Below are 25,431 nucleotides of genomic sequence, written 5' to 3'. Positions count from 1 at the left end.
ATTATTTCATGGCTTTGAAAATGGAACCAAAATTAAGGTAAACATGAAAGAATTCTGAGCTCTAGTAAAAGATTTGAATTCTGGGCATTGCTGCTCAACTTTTATGTTCTTTGGGTTTTTTTTTCCCCCCTTGCAACTCTGGCAAACATAGTGACAGGATGGGGTTGTGAGTAATAGTACAATCAGGTCAATAAGTAGGATCCCACAAGTTCAGAATGTATGCTTATGCTCAAGCAAGGTTGTTCTTTGAACTATATGTAAGTAAAGTTGGTTATGCAAATTGGAATTTTAAATAATATTTCAGAGGAGAAATTTTTCTTTCTTCTTCTTTTTTTTTTTTTTTTTTTTTTTTTTTGGTACTAGGGGTTGAACCCAGTGGTGCTTTATCACTGAACTACATCCCCAGCCCTCTTTATTTTTGACTTTGAGACAGAGTGTCAATAAGTTGTTGAGCCTGGCCTCAAATTTGCAGTTTTTTTGCTTCAGCCTCCCAGGTTGCTGGGATAAACAGGAATGTGCCACCAGGTTGGACGGGAACTTTCACTTGTTATAGAAAATGAAAGCTGGGTGTGGTGGTGCATGGATACCTGTAATCCCAGTGGCTGGGGAGGCTGAAGCAGGAGGATTGTGAGTTCAAAGCCAGCCTCAGCAAAAGTGAGGCACTAAGCAACTCAGTGAGACTCTGTTTCTAAATAAAATACAGAATAGGGCCGGGGATGTCGCTCAGTGACCCAGTGCCCCTGAGTTCAATCCCCAGTACTCCCCCCACAAAATAGAAAATGAAGACCCTTCGTACCTGCACATATAGTTCATTGCATTCTAATGACCAGTGTTTTATATATTGTGTATTGAAGTAGAGCTAACAGATTTCTATATCTCAACAAATATTAGTCTGTAGTATAACTTACCCATTTCATTATTTCAGCCTGCTCATTTTCCTAATTACCCAAATAGGGGCATTTTTATCTTCTCAACCTACTTAAGGAGTTTATAAAGTTCTTTAGAAATGCAAATACCAATTATAAAATATAATATGTGCTAAATTTCACAAAAAGCATTATAAAAGTTAAGTGCAATAATAATTTTAAATAAGTAGAGACATCCAGAGGGTTTTGGTTTTATGTGGGTTTTTTTGGTGTATTTGTGTTTGTGTGGTACTGAAGATTGAACCCTTGAACCCACGGGTTCTCCACCACTGCACTCAATCCACAGCCCCCACCCCTTTAAATTTGAGACAAGGTCTTGCTAAGTGGCTGAAGATGACCTTGAACTTGCAGTCCTGCCTCAGCCTCCCATGTCACTGGGATTACAGGTGTGCACCATCATGCCCATCTCCAGAAGGTTAATTAAAGTGTGTATATGTGTGTGTGTGCCTCACATAGAGGTTTTTTCCAGAACTTGAGATATTCTCTGCCTGATAAAAAGTTTAACTGATACATCTATAAAACTTCCCTCAACTTTGGAGGGAGCTGATTTTATTTGGTGTTGTAGTTCTTCTTGTAATACTTTTTATTGAGTACTTACTATGTACCAAACATTATGTGCCAGACACTATTCCAAATACCGTGTTAAAACCATTCCATGGATGGTTCAAAAACTCTGATGCCGTGTTGGTCAGGCTTAAGTGGTGGGGGCTTTAGCAAATTACCCATTTAATGTTACTGCTGCTACTCCATTCCACGTTGCCACTGCAGAAATGTGGGCTCCGCTTTGCCAGACCATCCATTTAGTCAAGGGAGACAGGAAATTCACATTTTTATAGATATTTCCTGATTCTTAAAACAGTTCAGGCTAGCTAAAACAGTTTAGGACTTTCACATTATACATACTCGACTCCATTTTCTCTTTACACTATCCCTACAAGATAGGTATAATTGTACTTACCCACTCTCAACACAGCTAATCTGAATACAAAAGTGCAAATCTAATCCCTGTCTCACTCCAAAATATATTGTAGCTGTACTTCCTTCTCTACTCTAGTAGAAGAGGTGGTGCTGTTGGTAGAAATGTGTTGTTTGGTTAAAGCCCAGCCATTAACAGAATGACCATATCACATGATACTGTACCACAGGGTGTCATCATCCAGAAAAGTCATTTATAACTTGTGGAATTCATTATAATATGAAGATACTGGTAAACACCAAGCAAAAATAAACTGCCCTGCTACCTTTTCTACATATTTATTATTTCAACCCAATAGTACTTCTAGAGAAGCTGCCCAAATACTCCTTTAGTCATTTGTAGAGTTCTTCAAGTTTCACAAAGAGTGGCAAAGTATTAGTGGCAATTTTACAAGGCCTGACCTTGCCAGAGACAGAGGAGAAATCAGTAGTTCTCAGGATCTACTAAATATTTAATCACTTTTATTAAAATTCTAAATGAACTTTGTGGCCTGAAGGAGTTAACACACCTCCACAAACCTGCCTTCAGCTGGTAAGATCAGGCCCATTATTATTATTACACACAGCTGGTAAAAAGCTGGTTACGTAGCATAAATTGCAGTGAAATACTTAGGCCACAAGATTACTTGAGAAGAATTGCATTGCTTGCTCAGTCATATATTTTGATCTTTATTGCTAGTAGTTTATTCTCATGAGAGTTGGGGATTAGCCTTGCTTTTAATGTAAAAAGTGTATCTGTGAGGGTAAAAATATAAAATGAAAATAGATTTTTAATGGCAACTTTGGTTCTTAGCATCAATTTTACATGCATTTTTCATTCTGAACTTTTAAATAGTTTTGAGAAACATATGAGAGATTTGTGAACAAGGGCAAGAGAGGGTCAAATGTATCAAATCCTTGGATTCCAGCAAATGTAGGATTTGTGGAAGAGCAGAGAAGCACACATGTGTTGGGAATGTAAATTAAAATAAAACCCCACTTTGGAGAGACTTTGAGAACTGAGTCCTCCCTGTTATGGCAAATGTCTGAGGCGTTTGCCTTCTTAATAAATTAAGCAAATATTAAAATAAACATTAATTTTATCAGTCTGCATTTTTTCTCTGTGGATGAAAGTGTTTCAGGAAAAATCATAAAAGAATCTATGGTAGCTCACGAGAGGTTAAACTCAACAGTTGTTTTCTTTGAAGTCTCTGGCCATGAGGTTAATTGCCAAAACTGCTTGTGGAAAAGGTGGTAACAATTTAACAAGACTGTACAACTGCAGAGACTTAGATGAATATCAGGTGTTTGCAGATGTTTTTCCTAACAGGAAAGGGGGTGGGGAGGAGAGCCGGAACAGAATGAGAAACAGGGGAAGAGAGAGGCCTGAATAAAGTCCCAACTAAACAGCCAATAATTCTTTGTTTGCTTAGCCAATCATCCTGTAATTGGCCAGGAGGTTAATAGGAGTCTATTGATTGGTCAGGAGGATTGCTTACTGTGGCTATTTTTACAGTATGCTCCCAGACAGAAGGCTGCAATTACTGGACCTCTCATTCCCACTCTTTAGGGCCATTGCTGCTCTGATTTATGAAACCTGATCAGGTTACTGTTGGCAGTTTATGTTTTAAGTGTTGCCTTCTGGGTCTTTGCTGCTTATGGGTCAGTGTGCTATTTCTCATCATTTATTGTGGTCATTTGAATAGGTAAGCTTATTTATGACTCACTGAAATAGGAATACATTAAAAATAATAACCACCACCCACGTGGACTGAAAAGTGGAAACAATCATACAAGATGTTTGACAGAGCACCACCTGTCCTAGAAATAAAAATTTTGCCACCACTGTGATCCTACAAAAGATCAAGGAATAAAATAATGTAGTCTGTCCCATATCTGTCTTCAAGGGATGTGTTACTCAGCTCTCGTTAGTAATTCCCACTATTTGATTACACTTGGATTTGCTTTCCTGTACCTTCTAATAGTTGGATTTTTGTTGCTGAAGTGTTTTAGAGTTAAGGAAACTGAGGCCAAATTTAAAAATGTCTTCAGCCAACCAGGCTGCTTCTGTAGCCTGTGCCAGGGCTCTTCCGTCTTAACCCATCCTGACCTGGTCTTGACCTCAGCATTACTAATAAGGGTCTTACCTCATCATTTCATTTCTCACTTGCTAAATGTGACTATAAATCCTTCCGTTACCCAAGATCTTGGTTTTTCACCCTTGTTCAAGCCGCCTTTTGTAGTTCAGAGTTCCCTGGGAGCCAGTGGAAGGAGAGTAAATCTCAAATGCCGATTAGTCCTTTGAGCCACAGGTTTCTGGGTAGCCACATGTACACACCTGGATCTCACCTGCATTTCCAGTTGGTCATTTAAAATAACAACTACTACTACTGTTACTGCTCTTGCTTCTACCTTCTCCTCCTCCACAGTTTCTTCTACTTTTTTTCTTTTACTACTTAAAAAAAATGTTAAGAACTTGTGCAAATCTTTTCATTGCTTGGAAAACTCCCCATCATGTAATGCCCCACTCTACTGACTGCTGTAGGCAGGCCCTCGTGCGAGTGCAGTGGGTGTGGAGCTCACAGGGTAGAGCATCGTACTCCTGCAAGCTTAGGGAATGTTCCTGAAACACCACACTTTTAAAACAAGTGTGGCAAGCCCCAGCTCCACAAAGTGAGGCAGTACAAGGACAGGGACTGTGCTGTGAAGAAACATGGTTTTATAACAGGAAGCAGAGTCGAGTGTGGAGACTAAGCCAGTTTTCCAGAAGAGGCTAAAACTATGAAGGTGATAGTACTGGGGAGAGTAAAGGCATTGAGCCAACAGGCGACCAGGAAGGGAATCAAGTATTAGAATGGAGAGAAGAAGAGAAAGGGAAGCTGGATGCAGGCCTGTAATCCCAGCGACTTGGGAGGTGAGGCAGGAGGATCCCAAATTCAAGGCCAGCCTGGGCACTGTCTTAAAATAAAAAGGACTGGGGATGGAGTTCAGTGGTAAAGCACTCCTGGGTTCAATTCTCAGTAACAAAAGTTAAAGAGCGAGAGAGAAAAAGAGAGAGAGAAAGGCAGATAATCCAGTGCTGAACAAAAAAATTTTATGAATACAATAAAACCTTGAGGTTATATTTTGGAGAGAAAAAAACAAAACCAGTCTCCCCAATATTGCAGATTCCTTGCCTTTGTCCTTCTGCATCTCTTTAGAAAGTGGTAAAATATATTCTTACTGCAACTGGGACTAGGGCAAAGGATCTACAGTGTCCCAGAGATTTTTTTTTTTTCCCTAATAAGGGACCCACTTATTATTGAACTATTATATTTTGTGCTGTCTGAGCTTCATGGGAGATAATGCATTTCCTAGTTTGTTTAAAGAACACTTTCTGTCTTATTATGACAATTTTTCTTACCCTCCTGGGTGTACTAGAACTCAGAAGAATCAGCTTCATTTTGTCCACTGCCTGCATATTGTCTTGGAACTCTCTTCCTGTAGCTTCTGCAGATGAGGCAAGTGGACTTTTCCTGCCCATCCCCCTTGTCACTTTAGAAGTCTGTTCTGATTATAATATCGCCTTTTGTAAGAGTCTTTTCAACAATTCTGACTAACCTGTTGTTACCATAATGTGATGATATGGAACAGCATTAGTCTGCCTTGTCTTTTCCTATGGCAATTATGGGTCAAGAAAGGCAAACTGTTACTAGCTAAATCTCCCATAAGGGACCCAATGCCACCACACTTTGAGACTATTACTCTTGGATTTCTTCTTGATTCATACCTAGGCGAGATTACCCTTTCTGTCTGTTTTCTGAAAACTTTAATAATTTTTTTTTTTTTTACTACAACTACCAGAGGGAAAGAGATAATGTGCTTAAAAGATGCTATCCACATGATCTCTCCAACCCCACCAAACACCAATATAATGTAACATGTCCCATTGACCTAGAGAAGGTGGCGCGTTACTTTTGCATAGACTAGCCTCTGGTTTACCATAATTAAAAACTCTGAGCCCAACGTTTCCTGAAATGCATTTTCTTACCATTTTATGTCTTCAGAATTTTTATACTGCAAAACCAGCAGCATTCATAATAAGATTTTTTGGTAATTTAGTAATGTGTGAACTTTTATTTTCTCATTTGTGGGTAGAAACTGCTCCTGTTTTCCAAAGGAATTCACAACCAACATGACCAATAACAACAGCAAAGTCGGGGAGTCCATGCTCTGAAACTAGCCAGTTGAAATGTCTCATTGTTTTAGTCTCCTTTCACTGTTGATAAGACAACAATCCATTCATTTAGAGAGGGGAAGCAAGGGTTGAGTAAGTTAACATGATGTTCATCTCCCTAGTCCCACTCTGTTCTCTTCAGGGACCTCTCCTTTAGATGTTTGTCACACTGCCTGCCTTCAGTTTTTGTCTTCCTTTGTTTTGTTTTGAACCAACATGGCCTTAGTTGGGAGAAGGGAGGGAGGAAAGAAGGAAGAAAAGAGAGGAGGAAGATAGAGAGGAAGGGAGGGAGGGAGGGAGGGAAGAAAAAGACATCATGTAAGAGAGCAAAGATTATGAACTGAAAATTTGAACAAATGCAATATTTGAAGGTGTAGTTGTTTTTAAAACTTTGGGTGCCGTGACACATTCACCTTTTGGGGAGAACTTGAGAATTTTTGCAAATTTCTGTAATTTGTTTTCATAGTTCTAAAATGAAACTGCCACCACAGGCTTTGATATTCTTGAAAAATAGAATGTGTCCTAAGTTAAAAACAAGAATATTATTATATGTTTAATCTAAAAATAAATAAAATTTTTAATATATGAAGGCACTGACACTAAATTTGCTTTTATTTTTTAAAAGCAATGTCGAAGTATCCTTTTGATTCAGTGAACTGGGTTTTTTTGTTGTTGTTGTTGTTATTGTTTGTTTATTTGTATATTTTGATTTGGTTTTCACTTGCCAAAGACAAAAGTAATCATTTTAGAAATGTGTTCCTCTCTTCACTTTTTCAAATGATCAATAAACAGTACAGAGAATTTTTAAGAAAACACTTCAGGTACCATGGAAGGCACATGAGTCATTCATATAAGATGACCTCAATCAGCCCATTTTACTGTGCACTGAAAGTAAAAAATTGTAGAAAGCTTATGTGTGATAGGTAGGTAAGTAGGTAGATAAAATATTTCTCTATCCCATGTATAAAAGAAACTTTAGCAAAGAGTAAAAAAATAATAAATGTATAGTTTGATATGAATTTTGGTGAAACTTATCAGAGATAGGTAGTAAAATGATGTATTTATAGCAAAACTTGAATTGGACTAATAAATATGTCCTGAGACTTTGGTGCCTTGTGAAGTATTTGTGCTTTATTCTTTGTGATTTATTGCTTAATCAACAAAAGGTAGTATTTGTGTTCAGAAATGGATAATTCACAGTCAAATTTTGTTTTTTTCCTTATTTAATCAAGCTTAAATTACAGGTTAGAGTGATGTGGGGGCAGCGACAGAGAAAGGGTAATATTTAGTTTGAATCTCAACTTAAATTTGCCACCCAAGGCTGGATTTTTACGTCTGTCGAGGAGCAAACCTCTCTGGTATTTGTCAATAAGCAAGAGAAAAATATTGGCTCTCAGATAACAGGCATTTGGTGAACTGGCGACAGTCATGCAAGCGAGAATGTTCAAATGACTTAGCTCTTTCTAGCTTCATTATGTCAGGCTGGCAGATCACATATGGCATTATGGAAATCAGCAAATGAAAACCATATTGATCTGCATTGAGAACAAATGTAAAAAAGGTGGTCTCCGGGAGGGGCACAGAGGAGGAATGCTTTCCTGGTCAACCCGATAGGCTCTTGTTAAGGCCTTTTAATCATTTATTAACGTAACCCTCCTTCTTCCCTCTCCACTCAGATTACCTCAGCCACAGAGCATCCTGCTCCATTTATCTTTTAATGTTTCCTTTATTTAATTTATTTTTAAGCTCTAAGTTATACTCTTATTTCAGAATTGAGTTTTACTTTTCATGGGATTGTTTTAAGTGACTTAAATGACTTTTCCCAACAAGCTTACCAGGCATTCAAAGGAAGAAAAGCATTTGCTGAGATTCACCTATCAGCAAATAATTTACTTGGTATGCACCAAAACCAAAAGCAAAGAGACAGAGACAGCCCGCCAGACACATTAAAAAAAAAAAAGTAAACTTCGAAGTTGTTTCTAAGCCAAATTCTTTGATTAAGGTTTGGGTCAGTGTATTAATTTTTAAGTCTTCTTTTCAGGGTTTGAAATTTAGCCTGGTAAAATTACTTCCGGTCTCAACCTGGAATCTCAGTCACCTCGTCTTTCCCTTGTCCTTTTCTGTGGCTTCAGGAGAAAGGTGGTATTTCTTTTATCTTATTTCTTTGAGCAGTATTTGATCTGTCAAGATGAGATAGAGAAATGAGAGTGTGTGGTTTGGGGAAATGGCTTTCCTCAACTTCCCCAGTTGGAATGGTGCCTTCCTCTCTGTAGCTGGCAGCCTTTCCTAGGTTACATTCCCTCCTGGATTTGAACTGGTTTCTTCTGTCTTCCACTGTCTTCCTGACTCAGGCTCCTGACTCCCCTTTATTTTTATGTCCAGGCTCATCATTTTGTAAGAAATTTCAGAGATCTATTTTCTATGGAACCTAGGTCCTTTTGTAGTTGATCAGTAACCTGTAGATGTGAGTCCTTGGTGTATTAACTGGCATCTAACAATAATTGTTTATGCCTTGTGCTGGCATAAATAACTTCTAAAAAAGACTCACATGCACAAAAGATCTGGACTGTGGAAATGAGTTAATGCCCTGGAACTGGTACATACAGACCAATTCAATGAGAGACTTTCTCACAAACTATTTAGCTAATTGATGAATATTTGCAATTTTTCCCTTTCAAAACCTTTAAAAATGAATTCCACAGCAGTAAAACGACTGAAACATCATTCCTTTATAAATTTAGCATTGAATTCTGAAATAGGTAGTCATAAAAAAGAAAAAGAAATGCGTCCCTCTCTGGGTTTTCTGGACAATCAAATCCGTGGAGCTTTCTCTTTGCTCTGACTCCTTGTCACAGGCCGTTTGAAAATGATTCTTTTGAACTTCACTTTTCTGTTTCTTTGCTTTCCCAGTGTATCATGAGGAGTATCTCTAGTTGATCTGGCTACCAAAAGATGCACAATGTGTAGATCTAATTTATCTAAATAGAATTCAGAAATTTTATTTCATTTTGGTTCTCCTTGGAGACCCCGGAGATATATTCAGTAATATATTCGAAAAAAATCCATGTATGAAATCTATTTTCTCATTTCTCCTCCTTGCATTCTCATTGATTTCTAAGTGCTTTCCCTCTTAGACTCACATTACTATCCCACTTTTTTTTCTGGGCTCTACATCAAGCAGTGTATGAATTACAGCAGGAGTGCTCTCTGCGGAGGACTTACTCCCTTGTTTGTTGCAGAAGAGCAGAACATTAAACAGTGAGTGGACCATGCAGAAATGCTCTCCCTCTCTGCCTCTTTTTCTCCCTCCCTCCCTTCCTCCCTCCCTCTTTTTTTTCACTCTTCCTTCTTCTCTTCCTTTCTCTCTCTCTCCACCCCCATTCCCAATGGGAGTGTTGTTTATAGAGCATTATAATTTATAACTGAAGAGAGTGGATTTAATTTCAGTGGAGAGGCTCGCCAGCAGGGCGCCAGCCTGCAATCATATGAATCAGCAAGCTGCAAACTCTATTGAATGGAAAGTATTATCGCTGGCCACAAACGGACACTGTTTCTCCTAAACAACTCCCTTGGTGCAGGAAGACCTTGTCTTCATTCATCTATTTTACATATCTACTTCTGTTTTAATTTTGCCATTTCCTAAAAGTGTTTTCTCTTTAGATTGCAACTTTTCTCTAACTACCTTATTTCCTGACCCAACATTGGAAACTGCTATTGTATATTTCTGACTGATTTGATATCTCTTCTGTCCCTATTCCTTACCATGCATGACTTTAGTTTTCCATTTGCTTCTTTCCTGCATACAACTTTTTTTTCTTTTTAATGGGGTCTGTTAACATGCAAATTAGACTATGATGAACCATTAGTATTAATATTGTAAAATCCTAGTCTGTTTCAATCACCTAAAGTTTTATTTAATCATGCACATTTTGTTTAGACTCTGGTCTTCTTTTTTTAAATTCATTCAAAGATTTATTGTCTTGCAAACATCTGGGAGAAGACTGCTTACTCTTTACATGACCCATCAAATATCTTGTAATGTTAATACTTGTACCTTTATGCCACATTTTTCTCAAGTGTTTCAGTCATGTTTTAGAAAGAGTGATAGAAGATATGCATGACTTTTTGTGGTTGCTATTTTTTTTTTTTTTGCTTTATCCCAACATCAACTACTTTAATGTAGTTAAACTAAATCTCTGAGTCATTTTAAAAATCAAATTAGACTTAACATGACTGGTACCTTTTAAAAAGTATTTTCCTGAATTCATAATTGTTGGGAATTTTGGTAGTGAATCTGAGATTAGACAGATTGCATTAATATTGTATCAAATATCAGGCTATCTTCATCCAGACTTTTAAATAATTTCAACACTCATGTCTTAACAATAAAATTCAACTCACACAAAGAACTGGTTAACTGATACTGATATTTGTTTAAAGAGGGAGAGTAATGGTACATGAAGCAGCGAGGCAGCTCTCCAATAAAGAAATTGTTTAGTTATCAGAGGGAAAAGCCAGCTTCATCTGACTATGTTTGTTTAAAATGAGGGTCTTATATATTCTTAAAATACTAACAGAAATACATAAGCTAGCAAATAACAAAAATGTCAAAAGCGCAAAAATTTGACAGGAAGTTCACGTTTTTGTCAGAAATGTATTTTCTTGTGTGTATGTAAAGGGATATTATACCTCAGTTTGCATAATTTCTTGACACGATTTAACATCAACAAGTAAAAATTTATATAAATGTAATTTTTCTCATTTCAAACACAAACTTATGAATTCATATCTATTCATAAATTTTCTCCCTTTAAAGTCTAAGAATAGAATTATAGTCTTCACTCTTCACTGTCTCAGCTAGGAATTTTTTTTTTTTTTTGCCTTTGATTACTCAATAAGAATTACACATAGGAACAGAAAATCAATATGTTTACCTCTCCTTACTTGCAAAATTAAAGGTTGCTCTGGTTTGATATTACAGTAAGTATTCCAAGTATTAGCTTTGAGATATTCTGTTTGGTTTAGTTTTAAGTTCTTCCTGCAGGTGGATGTTACCTCTAACAAAAACATAGTGTCAACGAAAGTAAAATTCCATTTCTTTTTCCTAAGAAATAATATGTGAAAAGAGGAATCAAAATGTGAGGCAATTTCAGGTGAATGTGTTTCTAAACCTTTTATTCTAATTTAAAAGTAGTCGGTAAGCCTGACCCATTCTGTGTGCATTTTTATTGTCAAGATTACAGCAACAACAGGTAGCCCTGGAATGTATATACAGAAATCTCGTACATTTTTAACATCCTTGAGGAGGTGAGAGAACTATATTTGAGTGCAAAGTTAGTTTGGGTTGGAACACCCCCACGGGAGGGCAGAGGCCCTGGCTTCATCGTTTCTTTTTAGAAGCCTAGAAAAGGAGGCCCTTTGTCTTTTCACTTGAGTTTTGTGTTCTTTGTTTCATTTTTGTCCAGAAGATGTTCCTTTCTACCTGAAATGTAATGTAATGTTCAAGACAGATCTGGTTTACTTGTACCTCACTTTGAATAATTCCTATCTTTAAAAAACTGCCATAAAAACTCTCAAAGCTCAATCCTAGAACAGATAAATTCTGTTTACCTATGTATTCTATTAGATCAGCTTTTATAAATCAGTGCCCATGAGTTAAATTAATTTCCTGCAGTTGAAGTAGAAGAAAATATGTGGTAGTTATCCTTCATGTAAATAGAAATATATATTGAAAATAGAACCATCTATAAATACATTCATCCAAAAGCTTCATATGCTATTGGATTCAATGATTTAAATTAAATGCAGGGAAATACCATTCATTAAAACGTTGCTTTTTATCATGTAAAACTGATTTTTGTTTGTTTGTTTTGGTTTTCACTCTTGCATGTTATAGTGACCTAACTTCTTAACATATTTTCTGATTCCTTGAGCAGAAAAACTTTAGAAAAATATTCTGAGTGGATTTTTAAAATTTTTTAGGTGACCCTGAGAAAAGTCTGCACTGGCCACGAACCGAATTATGTCCCACTTACGCAACTGCTGTAGGTTCCTCGATGGTTACCATACAGAGTTTCCAAGCATTGCTTTAATAAAACTTGTTGGGGCATCATGGCAGACAAGTCTGTTTCCCTCCCCGTTGCCGTGCTCTTGCACTGTGTACTTGGCAGACTTAGCAAAGCTTAAAATTCAGCTGCATGTGAGGGATCCAGCTCTGCTTTGACTGGGAGCAATTGAGTACACCATTTGTTTTTTTTTCTAAATAGACAAAAGTTTTATTTTCCATTCACTAGGGCCTTTTATTTCTTTTTCTTTTTTTCTTTTAATTGTCAAGGGCTGAGGGCTTACCGATGTTTCTGATGTCTTGCCTCCTAAATATATAAAAGGTCATGGCCTTATTACTGGCTATCATAGATAACTCTATGATCACTCCAGCTAAAACTGAGACCTTGAGTGGGGTTTCTGGTGGGGAAGACATTACTGGTGGCTACTTTCCTTGCTTTTTGGAGCTTTGATGTATTCCTGCAGCTGATATCAGTGGAGGGCGAGGGGGTGTCAGGGAGAGGCAGCTGGCTGGCAGCGACAGATTAAAATATTTCTGACTGACAAAAGTAACCAAATGCCCATATTTCTTCATTTAACATAATTAATACCTTGTATTTCCATTGACTTTGATAAAGTGCCCTTCCTCTTCTCACCCCATCCCCCCTTTCCTCTGTCAACTTTGGGAAGACTGCAAGAGATCTATAGTTAAAATACTCTGCAGATGATGAAGGATAGCAGGTCTTTAAAAAAGTTAACATCAAAAGTCTCAATTAGATTGCTGCCTAGCAGGAAGCTCATAACCACATTAAAATGGAAAAGTTATTTCATTTTTAGCATACTGTATTTCAGTGTAAAGGGTTGTGATCTGAGAGCAATATGAAATATTTTGGTTTGGCTGGCAAGTAAATCCACATTTTGTTATAAATGTATAATTACAGAAAATATATGAAAAGTGTTAAACATTTCTTATCAAATCTTGTTCAAGGGGAATTATAGTTGCATGTGGAGGTTAGAAAAGACTTGGGGTAGATTTTGATTGTTTTATTTAATTTAAAGCAGTTGAACCTTATTTCATTATTTCACAGAGCATACACAGTGTTTTTCAACTTATTTTTTAAAAGACAGAAACAGTGGCACAAAATACACCTATGGGTTAAGCAGTATTTGATTGATCATGTGATTATATCAGTGTCTTTTTTTTTTTTTTTTTTTTTTTTGCTTTCATTTTGCCTCAGTGTATACACTTCTGGATGAAAAGGTAGAAGTGGCCTTATTTTAAACAATATTGTGACAGTTGAGGAGGTCATCTGGAAAGGTGCTGGCCACAGAAGGCGAGGGTGCTTGCTGGTGAGGATCATTGACCACCCTTCCTCTCCAGCACATACACCAGCCCCCGCAAATCCAGTTTCATGGTGCCTGAGTTGCTGTCTGGTTGGTTGAACTCATCCTCCTTAGCGGATATTTAACTAGTAGCTTGTGCTGGCAGACTATCAGCACTGCCTCCTCCAGTCTTACAAAGATCAACAGCAGTGATCTGCTATGATGGGCAGAATTCAGTTATATTACTCTCAGAGGGCAAAAAAGCATGTTTAATGCCATAACCAAACTTATTCCTTCTACCAGGAAATCCTAAATTTATGTTCAATAGCCAGCTTACCATAGAGCTTTTTTACATTTATAAACTCTAGATTTAGTTGATAGAATATATGAAATTTGATCTGCGTATGAATGGTTTTACTACCGTAGTTGAAATATACATGTCCTGGCCCTGCACCAGTACCCCACCACCACCTTGCGGTAAAAATTAAAGTATTTTATTGGAAAATATCCCAGGCAGGTTAAATAGACAGTGTTTGAAATGCATTTGGAGACATGGATCTTACCAGAGGAGTTCTTGTGGAATGGGGAGACCCTATCAAGATTCTGATTTTGTAGGAGGTAGGTAGGTAGAAAACCACTTCTCTGGAGTAGGAAAGCTCACAAATGGAATTACAGACATGTTCCTGCCAGCCAGATTCCCTTTCTCAAAAAATGAATGTGTTCAGATGCTTTTACCTCCATGGAAGGAATTTTTCTCACATTGTAGATATAGGGAAAGGACAAATACACCATATTTTATTTGGAAATATCCTGACAGGGTTTGTCATTACCTTTTTCCATGCCTTAGTTCTTGTGCAGCAGGAAGACCCGGATGATCCCAGTAATAACCCTTACTATGGTTCACTGAGTTTTTTGGACTCTGCATTTATTTTAGCAGACTTCTCTGATAGCATTTTGCAGTTTTCAGCTTTTTGTTGTTGGAACCACAAATAATAAGTAAACCAGCTCAGGGATGTATTTCTCTTTCTAAAACTGATTCCATGCCTTTATGCCCTCCTTAGGGAGGAGTAGCAACTATTGCCAAGACTGGAACCTGAGCAGCCACTCCGAATAGAATATGAAAAGAAAAGGGCATTGTTGACATTGTTGGTGTTTCTACCTTTTCTTATTTGGGACATTCAAGAGAACCAACAAGATGTTAGAATTTTTTTTCCTCAAAAATTATATACATACTTGCATATCTTCTTTGAGTTTTATACCTAATTCTGTATATTTAGTCATACTTTGGGGAAGATTAAGATGACATTCTGTTCACATTCATTTAACTAGTTTTTGTTGAGCACCTGTTCTGTGACACAGTCGTATCTAGAACAGATTTACCAGAGTGGTGGTTGTTGTTCCCATTATGTGAGTGAATTGCTGTAACACATGTGATAAATAGTATTCAATAAAATCCTTTTTCTTTCTTTCTTTCTTTTTTTTTTTTTTTGCGGTGCTGGGGATCGAAAAAATCCTTTTTCATAACACTAAAATTCAGCAGATCGATTCTTCTCGACTTTCAGGAATAGTGTCTATTCTCTTAACATTTGAATGAATACAGTATTTTAGGCTTGAAGTCATCACTACTGTATCTTTCCAATACGGAGCTGCCTCAGAGTCTTTATTTAGTTTAGACTAGTGGTTTCATTCTAGAATTTTTTCTGGACTATAGGTTAAGAAGGGGTAACTATACCATTTGTCCAAGAGTCAAACAAACAAAACAAAGCAACTCAAATAAGCTGAAGATTTCACAGAAGTCACTATATTGTTGGGCAGTGAAATCAGTTATAAAGGAATGACATCTGTAGGGTACGAGGGAGAACATCAATATTGGAAATTTATGAAATCCTTAATGGAGGGCAATAAAAGTAGCATGGACCATGTGTATAGGGATTCCGACACAGTGGCAAGATGTTGAACTGTTTTCTAACCTTAAAGGAATTTTAAATTATATTCGGTATAGCTTTTGTATTAAGCACGTTCATGGCAATATCTGTCAAAGAAGCAGAGTGCTAAGCAGGCCTCTCTGGGAGAACGCATGCAATAGCAAGTTTCTACTCTCTGTCTCTCTCTCTTTTGGGGTGGGGGTACTGAGGATTGAACCCAGGGGTGCTCAACCACTGAGCTGCATCTCCAGCCCTCCCCGCTTATTGAAGCAGGGTCTTCGTAAATTCAGAGACTAGCCTTGAATTTGTGATCCTCCTGCCTCAGCCTCCCAAGTCACTGGGATTACAGGGGTGCACCATGCACACAGCTCTCTTTACTTCTTATGCCTTTTCCTTACCCAGTAGTTTTTTCATTGGTCTGTTATGTTTCAAAGTAATCCCTGTTAGGACCAAGTATACTTAACTACTTTTCTCCCAAATAGAAATGAGTCTTGAAATCCAAAGGCATTGGAACAAATTAACCTAAGCAGCTAGAGACTCTCCACAAGATGATGGACTGCCACCAATATGTAACTTGACCACATGTACTTTCAGTAATGTCATGCACTCTGAGGGCATTTACATGGTATTTAAGGAATTATTCTTCTAACACATTACAATTTATAAAGAACTCTTCACTTATAATACCACAAGTAATACTCAGAAGAACTTGAAAAGACAGGAAACATTTCTTATTTTATAGATGAGTAAACTGAGGCTCAGAGATTTTAGCATTGTGACTGATAGAGCTGAGTGTCAAACTGAGGTTTTGTAAATCCTACCATTTTTGCACCACATGACACTGCATAACTCTTGGGCTGGTAGTAATCATAGCTAAAGTACGCAATGCTCCTTCATCTTCTTGATGAATGAAGGCAAGTGGGCCTCATGACTAGTTTTTCCCCATTGTGACTAGTTTAGTTTTTGCAAAACAAAACACCTTTCCTGGGAGCTCCTTTTGGTAGATTATCAACAGCAAGAACTGTTGAATTCCTTCATGTCATATTTTAGTTCCTATCAAGTAGCCTATGTAACCAATATCTCTATCACAGTTGTCCCTCCCTACTACTGGTTAAAAGGAAGTTAGATTCGAGGCCCACTAAGGTTACCTTAGAGTCCTGTGCACATTTTCTTATGAATTCATTCATCTTGCAAATTAGGTAAATGTTTATTGACCGATTATTGTGTTCTTAGCAACGTGGGTGGTGAGAAAACTGTGTTCCTTTCTGCACAGAGCATTGGTGAAGAAAGGTGAGGCATACATTCAACTTACTTAAAAGATGAAGAGATGCTACAAGGTACTATGTGATTAATTTTACAAGTAATGGTCCAATATTAAATGGCTTTGCATTCAAGGACAGGAGAAGCATACTCTTAGAATTGTAATGCAGAGTCCTTAAATCCTGCTTCCTTAAGAGAAGGTAAAATGCAGGGCAGCTAGTGTGCATGCTTCAAGTTACATACCTAGACCTCCAGGTATACTTTAGTAAATGCCCCAGAGGAGCCTGATATGAAATCATACTGTGGGAGCCCAGGGCAGGAGGAGGAACCCTGCTTATGAGGACAAGGGCTTCCTTCCTGCTTCCGCCCTGAAGGGGCGGGGTTTGGAAGGGCACTCCATGCAAATGAAAGGGCTGTGAGTTGTGTAGTTTGTTGATGTTTTCATGACTGATTCTCATTTTCCTTTATTCCTTCTAGTTTCTTCTCTGTTCCCCCAGTCTGTTCCTCACCATCATAGACACGTGGACCTGTGCCTCGCTGCTAGCCCTGCTCTTTGCTCTCGACTGTAGCTGTGGTTTTACTTTCCCTCCTTTTTGGTGTCATGTGGTGTTGCCTGCTTCCTTATGGTAGAAATAATTTTCTCTCTCCATTGACTTTTATCACTCTTTGGAAACAAATGAAATTTAAGCCCACTGTCAAAACTCAACATTAGTTTATTTCACTTGCCAGGTCAGGCCTGGCTTTTCTTTTTGCTTCTGTAGTTCTTTTTTTCATTTCTCTAACTCAGGGCTTTTTTCCCCCTACCCTTCCACAGTTTCTCCTCTGTAATGCCCCCACTCTGGAAGATCTTTCTGATGATTCTTCAACACCAGCTCTATATCCATTCATACCCATCATGTGGTCCTGTCATGTTCCTTGAGCCTTTTCTGTTTCTCCTTTCTCCTACATTTTTATTTGTTATTTAATTACCATACTCCCAGATGGGTTGATATCATTTTGTGTAAAAAAAAAAAAAGTGCAATCAAATGAAACTAAATTTCTTTTTAGCAGCAACTTTGAATATATGGAGGGTAGCTCATAATTTTCTCGCTTTTTCAAATATTTATCCCTAGTTTTCCTTCCTGCCAAAGTCTAGAATTCCAGTGTTTTTTTCCTCAGTAATTTAATTAGGCCACAAGTTTGAGGCTTAATGGTAGATCAAAAAATGTATGATATGCTTGAGAGATCAAGACAGCAAATTGATTACTTTTGTAGCAAAGGTTGGCAAATGTGGGAGAGGGAGCAGGTACCGCCCTGTGCTGCAGGACCTGAGCCAGTGATCAAGGTCAGTCTCAGTTCATTAACTTCTGAGGGCTTATAGTCATTGTAAATGTAACTGCTCAAACCTTATATTACAATTACAGTATAGTATGGTTGAGGACTGACTCGTGTTCCCTTCAGTCATGCCGGAGAGTAATGTAGGATGCTAAAATTACGAGAGTAGCATAAACTGATTTCTGACCATTTTGCCTAGTTTTATAATGCCCACCTGGAAAAATCTCACCTCTCGAGGTTTAAGTGTCGATAAATAACACTCCTCCATGCTTTCATAAGACAGGAGTCTATTCCTAAACTAACCTTTAGTGAAGAGCTATATCGCCATTGTGCTTTCAGCTCACATCATTTGAAACTGGACTGTTTCATAGTAATTATTAAGACCACACCATCAAGAAATATGTTTCCTCAACAATTTTAATACCTATTTTGTTCCTGTGCTCAAAACAGCACTGTGAATGATTTTGGCCATAAATTACTATTAAGCCCACTTTTAAATGATTTTTAAAGGATTTCACTTGGGCTGGGGATGTAGCTCAGTGGTAGAGCACTTGCATAGTGTGCACAAGGCCCTGGGTTCAATTCCCAGGACCACAAAAAGAAATAAGTAAAAGCGATTTTAAAAATAAAGTATTTCTCTTGAGACAATATGACAGATCATTTTAAGCTTAACGGTTTTAAAAATCTGGGATGAAGATAACATCTATGTGTTCATTCCTTTACACAGAGAGAAAAATAATTTGGTTTAGGATTTTGAAGGCAGATAGCCTACACGTACTCTGTGTTTGGACTCCTTTGCTTATGAATTCCTCGGTGTACTTTAGACACTCTCCATGCCAGCCTTCATAAACAAACACAAAAACTGAAAAATCAATGTACTTTTAAATTTGTTAAACATGTTAAAGATCATTTGAGTTGCTGGTACTGGTGATAAGATATTTGAGTTTTTTTAAGCCAAGAATATGAGTATTGGACCATTTTTAATTTTGCTCCTTCTAATTTCCATTAGTTGATTATTCTAAAAGTGAAATAATTAACATTCATTTTCTAAGCATTGATTGAATGCTCCATGAGTAGGATTTTACCAAGTCTTCAGTAAACCCAGACTTCTCCTTCCTCCTGAAACAGATAAACTAGACAATTATATGACATAATGATTTTCAAGGTATTGGGTATCAAGCAATTAAAGAGAGTGATCCCTGGAAGTTGGGGGAAAAGTGAAGTGAACCCTACAATTGTCCCCACTCATAGAAATCTGAGTAAAGAAGTCTCCCTGAATGGACAAAAATGAAGCTGGGGCCCCCAGGGGACAAGAGTTCATAGGTCAGAGTGTGAAAGAGGAAAGAACTGCACAGTGAGAGAGAGAAGGGGACAGAGCGGGGTGGGGGGAGAAAGAGAGAGAGAGAATGAATGAATACGAACATTTATCTGTACAAAGGGATCCTACAAGCCTTTAGAGCAGAACACGGGAAATTACCCAAGGTCCAGGAAAGCACCACTTAAAAAGTTAGAACGACTGGAGGAAATATTTACTGGAACTCACACAGGGTGCATGTAATTTCTGCCAGAATGGAAAAATCTCATAATTTATACACAAATAGGTAGACAGTGGGGCAAAATTTCTCCTACACTACACTGCTGTAGTTCTGCCTAACACTATTTAAAAGAAAGACCCAAAATACATCATTAAATTGCTTTTAACCAGTGATGAAGAGAAAAATGTTGTAAGATTGTTACATTACAAATGATTATGATACTCTCTAAAGGAAGACTTAAGTGATCTAAAAGCCCAAATAAAAGACAGAAAGTGTCAGATTGGATAAAAATAGTAAGATCCAACTATAGGCTTCCTACAAGAAACCCACTGAAATAAAAAGATAAAAATAGGATAAAAAAAGTAAAAGGACAGGAATAATGATATACCATGCTAACATTCATTTTAAAAATGCAGAAATGGATTCAGTCAAAACTGTCATGTACAACTAAAAAGAACCAATAAAAATAAAGTAAGTGCAGGAATGGCTATGTTTAAAGACAGAGTAGACTAGGGACCATGGATATTATCACATAATAATGGAACATCTCATAACGATAAAGGGGTCAGTTTGTGAACACATTGTGATTCTGAATGTTTTATGTCTCTAATTACAGTGCTTCAAAAATAAGAAACTGATAGAATTGTACATAAAGTTAGATAAATGTGCAATTATTCTTGAAGATTTCACCTTTCTCAATAATTGGTGGAAGAATAGAGGAAGAATCAACAAGAGAAAGAATATTTGAATAACTCAAATAATCAGTCTAATCTAATTAACTTTAATAACAATCTTCACTACCAACAGCTGGACTACCTTCTTTTCAAAAGCATGCATGTGCTTTTCTTTTAAATTGCTTTTTAGTTGTAGATGAACCTTTATTTTATTTATTTTTATGTGGTGCTGAGAATCAAACCCAGTGCATCACACATGCTAGGTAAAGTACTCTACCACTGAGCTACAACCCCAGCCCTATGCAAGCTATTTTCTATAATAATCCATCTGTAAAAGTTAAAGAATTTAAATAATGAAGTTGTTCTCTGATCACAATGAAACTAAAATAGAAATTAGTAACCATTGGATATTTGAAAAGATCACCAAATGTTTTGTACCTAATACTTCTAAGTAACTCATGGATTGTTAAAGAAGTAAAAGAGGGCCAGGGATGGTGGCACACCTATAATCCCAGTGTCTGGGAAGGCTGAGGCAGCAGGATCATGTTTGAGGCTAGTGATGTAGCTGAGTGGTAAAGTGCCTCTGGGTTAAATTCTCTAGAACCTTAAAAAAAAAAAAAAAAAAAAAAAGAAAAGAGGAAACTGGAAATTTCACAATCTGAATTCAAGTTAAGACAAAGTCTGTCAAAATTTATGGGATACACTAAAGCAGTACTTAGAGGAAAATTTATAGCACTAAATATAGCTCTAGTAGAAAAGAAACATCTCAATTCAGTGATCTCAAATCTTAACAAAACAGAATAAGGCTGGGGATGTTGCTCAATGGTAGAAAGCATGATTAGGATGCATGAGATCCTGAGTTCAAATTCTAGCACCTCGTTGTAAAAGAAGGAATAATGATCAAATTAGAAGTTATTTAAATAAAACAGAAAATAGAGAAAAATCAATGAAATCTTTTTAAAATTTCAATACCAATAATATGATCCATTTAAAAAAAAGATAAATTGGAGCTGAAGACATGTATCAACAGTAGAGTATTTGCTTAGCACACACAAAGCTCTGGGTTCAATCCCCAACACTGAAAAGAAAAAGAAAAATCACGGACTTCATCAAAATCAATAACATCAATTCTTCTAATGATTCATCACTCTGATGGAATGTTACTCAGAATTTTTTTTTTTTTGCCTTTTTTTAAAATTAGGAAATAGAAATTGTATTTTTGGTGAACATTGTTTTTTGTGTATATGATGAGAACATTTGAAGTTTATTAGCAATAAATTGAAATATATAGTACTTTTTTTTAACTATAATCACCACACTGTGCAATAGATCTCAAAAAATTTATTCCCCCTGTCCAACTGAAACTTTGTACCCTTTGATCAACATCTCTCCTTACCCCTCAGATGCTGCTAACCACCAGTCTTCTCTCTGCTTCTGTCAGCTTGAAGTCCACTTGCTTAATTAGGAAGGAAGCAGGCCTCTGTGACTGTAAAATGTACACGAAGTTCAAGGCATACCTTTCTAGGAGACGTTCTTGGGAGAAAACATTTGATCAACTTAGTATAGATCCTCAACATGCAAGGTCCCTTGATGGTTTGGAGAATAGCTCAAAGGTTTATAGAACAACCCTGCTGCAGCCTAAGCTCACATTGTGTCATGTCAAAATCTTGGATTTATATGTGTTTTGAAAGCCAGTGGGTAAGGCCAATAATTCACCTATGAGGTCTGGTAAGGCGTGATTTAACATTCTCTTTTGGAGAAGCATTATATTCCATCTTCTTATATAGCAAAATTGTATGTCACTCAGGTAGCAAATCACATAAGTATTTGGAATCATTTCAAAACAGCTGGATTATATGGAAGTTCTATTTTTATTTTTTGGAGGTACTTCAATACTGTTTTTCATAATGATTTTACTAAGTTACATTCCTACCAACACTATACCAGAGTTCATTGGGAGAAAATAATATTTTATATTTGATAAAATATTAAATTGTTCACTGGGGGGAAATATTTTCAATCACATATCTGATAAAGGACTTATGTACAGATATATGAATGTATAAAAACTCAAAACTCTAGAAAAGAAGCCTCTTAACCTGCATAACAACAGTAAAAATTGGGAAGGTTTTTAAAAGGTGAAAAAAAAACAAGTAAGGTCATCAGTTGAAGGAAGAAAATATAATATCAGAAAAACTATTTACCCAGAGAGTTTTTAATCCCTATTTTTGTTTTGTTTTTACTCAATGACACAATTTTTAGTTTTATTTCCTCTTAGCAGAAGTTAAAAACAAAAAACCCAACCCTTAAAAATCCAAAAAAGTCTCTTTCCCCTATTGCCAGTGACTGATGATTTTTTCTGACAGTTTGAAAGTTGTGTAATAAACTTAATGACACTTTCACTTTTTTATTGTAAAATATGGGCAAATGATTGAACAAATTTCACTAAAAATGTAGACAGTACATAAGCACACACAAAAAATGTACAATACCATTAATCCTTCAGGAATTGCAAATTAAAACAATAATATGCTACTACAGACTTATCAAGTTCATAAAAATAAAAAATATTGACTAGATCAATTCTTGTTCATATAAAGGACATAAAGCAACTAGAACCCTCATATATTATTGTTGGAAATATTAAGTTGTACAAGCATTTTGGAAAACAGTTTGACAGTTCCTTCTTTGCATTGAACCAAGGACCTCGTGCATGTTAATCATGTGCTTCTTCTCCGAATTTTGCCCCCAGCCCTGGCAGTTTCTAAAAATTTTAATAGTGAACCTGTCATGTGACCCATGGCACTATTACACTCCCAAGTATTTAACCAAAAGAAACAAAAGCTGTATTAATAGTAGCCAAGAACTGTAAACAACCAAATGTCCATCAGCACATATAAAATTGATATTTATCCATAAAATGGAATACTACTCGACAATAAAAAGTAATGTGTTTTTGATAAATAATATGGGTGCATCTCAATTAAGGGGCCAGACCAAATGAATCATGCTGAGTGGTTGATTTTATATACCCTTCTGGAGGATGCTAACTAATCTGGGTAATAGAAAGGAATGTATAGTTTCCTGGATATGGAGGTAGAGAAAGAAATGAGATGGATTACAAAGGGACATAGGAGCCCTTTACCTGTCTTGGCTGTGTTTTTATCTTGATTTTGGTAATGGTTGTATACATACATCAAGACTTGTAAACTGTACACTTAAAATATATACTTTATTATGTGTAGGTCATACTGTTAGATTTTTCAAGATTGGTGATTGGGGTGGGGAGATACTGGGGACTGAAATCAGGGGCACTTGACCACTGAGCCACATCCCCAGCCCTATTTTGAATTTTATTTAGAGACAGGGTCTCATTAAGTTGCTTAGGTTCCCGCTTTTGCTGAGGCTGGCTTTGAACTCTCGATCCTCCTGCCTCAGCCTCCTGAGCCACTGGGATTACAGGTGTGTGCCATTGCACCCTGCTCAAGGTGACTTATATCTTCATTCTAAATTCTGTTCAGCAATGCTATTTTGCGATCTTGGGCTAATTGTACCAATTAATCTAGTATTTCTTTTACCTGGAAGTCAGACAGTGTCTAGCCATTGTACTTGACTTGTTTCCAAACCCATCGCTATTTAATGAGAGAAATAAATCCATAGAATTTTGATTCTGAACTAAACCAACAGCACACAAGGATTCACTGGGAGAAAATATTAATGGAAGCTGCACATTGGAGAAAATATTTTTGTAATGGATACGCTACACAAAAGCATGTGTTACAGCTACTTAAAGGGTGATCTCTTGTCTATATTCTATCATAAAGTGAATATCAGATACATATCTTTGAATGCTTGGTTTGATGTTTTGCTTTGGACTCTTCAAATGCAGACTTAAGTCTTAATTTTATTATTATTTTTTTAAATTTACTTTCCCAAATTCATAGGTTCTGCTTTGGTGCTGCTTTTTCATTCTAGGGAGGTTTGACTTGGACATTTTATTTTTGAATCTGTATTGCAAAGTCTTTTATCCTTTTATTGGTTTAGTACTTTAAGCCTGAGACATAAAAAAGAAGACTATCAGTGAAAATCAATTGAAATGCAGTTAGATAAAGATCTGATGTACAAGGCAGAAGGCTTAGTCGCAGCACAATATAATCAATTAGGACCCTCCAGCTGCATACAGAGTTTTACCCATCCAATCACTTTTCACACATTTCCCCCATTAGCTTGACTAGAGTTCTTCTTCTTTTTTTTTTTTATGTGAATTATGATGAATGAGATTGTTGTTATGAATGTAGAGATGGGTCATTATCCTACAGAAACCAGACTGTGCTGGCGTTTAGTGATTAGGACTATCTGCTCCTGCTATCAATAAAGTACAGATTTATCTGTCTCAAGCTATGACTGGGAAGCTGTAGTCATTGTTATCTAATTCATTATCTAATTCATTTAACAATGTTACAATATGAATTTATTACAATATAAAATTGTTTTTGTTCATCCAGATAATTTACATAATTTTTAAGCTAGTTGTGCAATAAAGAAATATAATTTATCAAATAGAAGTAGGATTTTTTTGAAACTTAAAATCTCCTTTAGAAATTAGTATCCCCAAATTTAACAACCTGGGTATAGCTCTTTAAGTTGTTAAAAAGTGGAAATAGTGAATGGAGCTTGCATCCCCTACACGAAGATACTGGAAGTTTGAACAGTAATAAGTGTGAGCTTACTACAGAAGTCCTATAATTGTTACATTTTTAAAAATGATGTGACTTTTTCTGGGCTTGGGGATTTCAAGAGGCAGTAAGGAGTTATTGGATTTGGTTTAACGCACCACATGAGTGGGCGCCATTTCTAGGTAAATTGGGCCAGTCAGCCAAACATTAGCATGTTTTATTTAAAAAAAAAAAAAAAAAAAATCAATCCTTCCAAAACCTCTACCTAGGTAGATTAGTAGAAAAGGTCCTGCTAGAGACATGTATTGAATTTTAATCAAACTGGTTTTTCTTTGCCCTTAAATTTTTATTGTGTCACTCCTATTCCTCTTACTGTCTCAGAAAAAGGCTTTTATTTCTTTATTTTTAAAATCTGAAATATAGTGCCCACTATACTCCACCCTCACAGATGTCAGTGCATGGCTTGAAAAATTTCCTTGTCTGCAGGTGTGGGTAATTTTAATGTTATGTGGAAAAGTAGGAACGGTTGGCCGACTATGGCAGACACCAAAAAGTCCTAGTGGAGATGCTGTTCTTGGGAGCTTAA

At 36.7% G+C, this 25,431-nt stretch overlaps 1 protein-coding gene across 1 annotated transcript in view; it reads left to right on the top strand.

Moving 5' to 3' along the window:
• The window catches only part of BCAS3 (BCAS3 microtubule associated cell migration factor), a 568,797-nt gene that overhangs the window by 362,891 nt on the left and 180,475 nt on the right, over positions 1-25,431 (top strand).

Source organism: Sciurus vulgaris, assembly GCF_902686455.1.
Source record: "Sciurus vulgaris genome assembly, chromosome: 3".
In the NCBI taxonomy this organism is placed as follows: Eukaryota; Metazoa; Chordata; class Mammalia; order Rodentia; family Sciuridae; genus Sciurus; species Sciurus vulgaris.
Note: the sequence above shows the minus strand (reverse complement) of the source record. Positions and strands in the feature narration are given on the sequence as shown.